Source organism: Epinephelus moara, chromosome 20 (genome assembly GCF_006386435.1).
Source record: "Epinephelus moara isolate mb chromosome 20, YSFRI_EMoa_1.0, whole genome shotgun sequence".
NCBI classification, from domain to species: domain Eukaryota; kingdom Metazoa; phylum Chordata; class Actinopteri; order Perciformes; family Serranidae; genus Epinephelus; species Epinephelus moara.
The window spans coordinates 2,507,235-2,512,378 of NC_065525.1; the positions used below are offsets into that span (position 1 = coordinate 2,507,235).

The window sequence follows — 5,144 nt, forward strand, 5'->3', positions numbered from 1 at the left end:
CACACACACACACACACACACACACACACACACACACACACACACACACACACACACACAGGTGAGCACACTAGAGCACATTTCGGGCTGCATTTTCCCGACCCGAGTGAGACAATTATAACCGAGCCCGGCCCAAACCCGCAGCACGGCACTGTGCATACAGTCAATGGAGCAGAGCCTGTGTCGCGTTCAGGCGTTCCAGCACTTGAATAAGCCATAACACAATAGCACAGCACTGCTGCTGCACACTGCCATTTTTTTGTTTGAATCAACGCATTGACGCGAATTATTTGCGTCGACGTATTAACGTAGTCGATGACGTCGACGCGTCGCCCCAGCCCTAATCATAACGCAGATTTCAGTGAACCATCATGGGGATGCATTGTGTGAGTACTGTGACATCCTCAAACACATTTACCCCAATCTGACACAACCTGGATTTTCAGATCAAAAACAAACCACTAGCATTGAGTTCATAGAGAAGAAGAGGTATTACACATCTAGAGCACTTATTCCATCACAGCTCAATCATTCCTTACAAAACACTAAAACAGAGATATCGGTATAACAGCCTCTTGCAATATTCACAACTAAAGCACTGCTTAAAAAGGAAAATCAACACATTTAACATGTTTATGCAACCACCCCCAGTGTTTGATCAACTTAAGATCATAGCCATCAGTTTTCCACACATTTATATATTTTTGGAGGCTCACCACAATGAAAACATCTGCTGCCACCTTTTGATTGTGTATTTTTGGGGCTGGACCCAATTGAATGCAATTGATGCAATTTGAATGTATTCGCTGTTCTCTTATTATTTGCTCCACTGACAAAGGGCACCGATGGAACAGCAGAATGCCAGGCACAGTGAAAGTAAAACTTAGTCTTCAGTGCGCTGGCTCTTAAAGGAGCTATATGTAAGAAATCTAAAGCAAATAGTCATAAAATCCTCCTAATATGTCACAGAGACTAAGGAATAATGTTCATATAACATACTGATCTCACCGACAACAATAGTACGGGCAGAATATTCGCATTTAAAAAAATATTTTACGGTCCGCAAATCATGTTTATGTTTTGAATTTGTGTTTTGGCCTGTTGCACCACCCACCGCCATCTAGCAGTCACACAGTCGGTAGAGTCTCAGCATCAGTTACAGTTACGACTGAGCTACAGCAGCACGGCAAGCAGCATTAGCAGTGTCCCGGTACATAGCATTAGCAGCCGGCTCCTCCTCAGCTGTATCCCGGCAGCAGCGTTAGCAGCAGAGAAGCCGGACTTGCTCGAATGGTCCGCTGGAAAACCGAAGATCACGGACGTGGCGACGCGGCGACGCGGCCCTGCCACAGCAGCCGTCCATGGGCAAACAAATCAGTCTCCAGGGTGCCGCTGTCCAGCAACCTCGAATCTGTAGGGGAGGGGTGGCGGACACGACTCGCGGCAGTATTTTGAATTTGAGTGCAGTAACCGTTTTGGCCACATTCTTACATACAGCGCCTTTAAGTTTGCTTTCACTCACCAACAGCTGCTACTTCCATCCATCTGTCTGATCTGATCAGCGCTGATACTAATACTTCTTAAACTTTGTGGGACATTCAATATGTTCTTATTTTATTTGATAAGCAGAAATTAACAGATTCATAACTTTTCATCAGCATTTTCCCTATGCTTACTTATAAAGTGTGCTGGACATCAAAATTGCATGTCACGTGATAATATCAGCATGTCATTGGTATCGGCCAATATTGACTTTAAAATTAACTATTAGAATCAGCCGACATACTTCTTATTTTGCACAATGAATGAATATTTCATACACTGAAATATTGGAGACTATGGCGGCCCACCATAGTCTCCAAAAATCGGCCAGATATAAAATGTCTCCGGTAAATGAACATCCCTCTGTAGTGCACCAGCTGGAGCGCCTACTGAGAATTCTCTGCCATCCTATGCCAGGTGTCAATGTCCACTGGAACTATAGCAGCGTGCACGCGAGAGGCTGGAATTGGCAGATCGAGAGATCATAATGTCACGCGATAATCTGCAGAAATCTCCTCTGAGCCCCACTTTGACTTCAGGCCTGGGGCCACCAACTTTGACGTCATATTGATAGATGTAGTGATGTGAAATACTATCCGGAGTTTTCATGAGTGTTTTATTTTGAAATTGACCGGATACTCTCATCTTTTCTGCACGTGACTTCCTGTTTGAATCATTTGGTCTGTGCAAATTGATGCGCCATCGTGCGGCGTCAGTCAAAAACAGACCCAGCGCGTATTTTTAGTGGAGCGGAGTGCCAAGACGCTTCTAGGCCGCAGCTAGGACACGGCACAGCGCTTCTGGTGGAGCAGCGTACATTGACTTTAATGGCTGCGATTAGCTCCGGCACCTGCGCCTCAGCCGCATCGCACACGCGACGGATCCAGTGGGTTGCTATAAATGGGCCTGTCCCTGAGGCATTCAACTACCAGAGGGCTTTTAACATCTTCTTGAAGCCGCGTAAAATTAAATGCTCTGATTCAGGGTGCCGTACTTGCAAATTGTGAGGGAGGGAGAGAGGGAAGGAGGAAAGCAGTAATGCTTTAAAAATAAAATTTAAATAAAAAAAAATGCCCAAAAAAGCAGTAATTTGTGTCTGTTTGTGTGTAATTAATTTGAGTCTTACCTTTTGTTTTCTTTTCGTAGTGTGTATTTTGTATTGTTTTGTCTATCTGTAACTGTGTTTGTGAGTGTGTGAGAGAGAGAGTTTTAAAAGAATATTTTGTCTGCACATGAATTAAAATAATAAAATAGCCCTCCAGAGGCAGACCAGTACGCAAGTCATTTTTCTTTTGATTACTGAAATGTTTAACCACTAATCCTTAGCCGTATTTTAAGTGTAACCATTCACCATAACATACCACTAGTGTTTTTATCAGTAAAAAAAGAACATTTATCACACATAAAAAGCACAAACATGTTGAAATCCAGGCATATTCTGCCATCATAACTTGGCTCTCTGAATTCACCAGATTGATGCCTTTAAATCAAATATGTACAAAATAGTCTCCAAAAATCCTGTGGGAAACACTGATGTTAATTCCACTACAGAGGAGACTTTATGACCACTAAAATTAGGTGGGGCAAAAGTGGATATATCTGTATTGGTATCAGTTATAGGCTAAATAAGTTGTTATATATCGGCATATCAGCAACAAAAATCCAACATCGTGCATCCCTATTTTATTAAAGGCTTTGGAAACATCACTGGCCCATAAAGGGCTCATTCTAAGAACCGAAAACACAACAAATCGTATTTTCAGGTGATTATACACTAAATAAAACATCCTCATTATGTTAGATTCCATTTCTGCCAATATATACCCGTAAATCCTACACCCTGGTCCTTCAAATGGTTTATATACATGTACACTCAACGTTAAAGAATTAACCAGCACTGGCAAATAATCACAGAATAGCGTCACGGAGCTACGAAAACGCTAATAAAAGAAGGTAAAGAAACGGGGAAAAAACACAAGGTGACCTGCTCTGACTGACAGGACACCGTGCATGAAATGGGCGAGAACACACTATCGTTACAATTTACTAATACGCACATTTACATTTACGCACAGTAAGAAGTCTGCATTTTACAATAAATAGATTTAAGCTTAATTAGAAGTTGGCCGAAATTGTTAAATATCTCCCGGCGATTGGAAATTAGCTAGCAGTGGTTAGCTTGCAAGCTAATATCTGAATAACTTGCTTCCATTCCATTCTCCCAGTCATGCCAGTGTCTCGCTCCGGTTAAAGAGTAACACTTCGGTGTAACTGTTAACTAACCACGGTGTCGATTAATAAACATGACGATGAGCCTTTAAATACACCTGTCCATTTTTTCAAATAGAAAATAACTAAATGTAGCTTTAACTACATACAGTAAACAATGTTGATCTAGCCTTGCTAATGTATAACGTTAACGTCACCAACTTCAGTGTTGCTGATAGACATACCAAAGCCACCTCAACTTTACTACTTGTCTCACAACAGCCTGTAAATAGATCACACACTGTGGTAATACCCACGATACAAAGACTTTATCTTCAATTTAACACCGCAGTACAGTGTCCGTGATGTCCTGGTGTGTTCTATAACTGATCAAACACTAACGTTAAATTAGCTAATTTCTCTGACAACAATATACTTGAAAGACAGCTACCCAAAATTCCACTGTATGTGATTGACCGCATGGTAAAGACAAACAGAAATAGCTGTTTTACTCACGATTATAATGCTTGTAGGTGTCACGTTAAATCCACAGAACGGATAGTGTCGGCTTCGTTGAGAAAAACATTATATTTCAGTGACAATAGCTGAAGTATGCCTTGCCGTCTCTGCCTGTTCGACAGTTTTTTTTGTTTGCTTTTTTTTCTGAGGGAAAAAAATTGATTCGTGACGGACGTCTTTCTAACCAATCCCCAGCGTCAACCCAATGCCAATGCCTCTCTCTCAGCCAATAAAGGAAGAGTAGGCGGGATATTAACTGCCTTGCCTAACGCGACTGACATTTGATTGGACCAATCAACGCGGTTTACTTTATGCAAAAACTAAAGCCAAGACCAATAAAATAAGTCAACTCAAAGTAGGCGGTATTTAGACGGCTGTATCAACCATAGACATATATACATAGACGCCGCATCGAGTGCCTGAGCGCGTCCTCGCCGGCCGCCATCTTGGATGGGTCTCTCTTCGCCTCCACAGTGCATTCACTTCTATTGAGGAAGGAGCTGTATGCACAAGTAAAATAGAATAACTCACTGAATTTTCAACTGATTTTCTCGAGGTTTGGTTTGTTACAAACGGCACACATGTAGTTATGATACAGGATGCGTTCGTACATTAAAAATGCGTGATTTCATGCTTTAATACTTTATGCAGATAGCAACAGCATGTTATTTAGGTCACAACACAGTTATTTTATTCACCTCAACCCCAGAGTGGAATATATATATATATATATATATATATATATATATATATATAGATAGATATATAGATATACATATATATAGATAGATAGATATAGATATAAACACACATATACTGTGCTGCTGCCGTGGTCCTGCCAGATGCCTCCTGCTGCTGCTGCCATCATTAGTCAT

At 41.3% G+C, this 5,144-nt stretch overlaps 2 protein-coding genes across 6 annotated transcripts in view; one reads left to right on the forward strand and one right to left on the reverse strand.

Annotated features, from left to right (window-relative positions):
• Positions 1–4,409, reverse strand: part of LOC126407387 (kelch-like protein 25) — a 148,215-nt gene extending 143,806 nt beyond the window's left edge. For all 3 annotated transcript variants that reach the window (XR_007571774.1, XM_050072236.1, XM_050072235.1), the window contains exon 1: positions 4,267–4,409. The gene's annotated coding sequence lies outside the window, so the exon portion shown is untranslated. The remainder of the gene's footprint in view (positions 1–4,266) is intronic.
• Positions 1–5,144, forward strand: part of ska1 (spindle and kinetochore associated complex subunit 1) — a 283,761-nt gene that overhangs the window by 198,329 nt on the left and 80,288 nt on the right. The window lies entirely within an intron of this gene.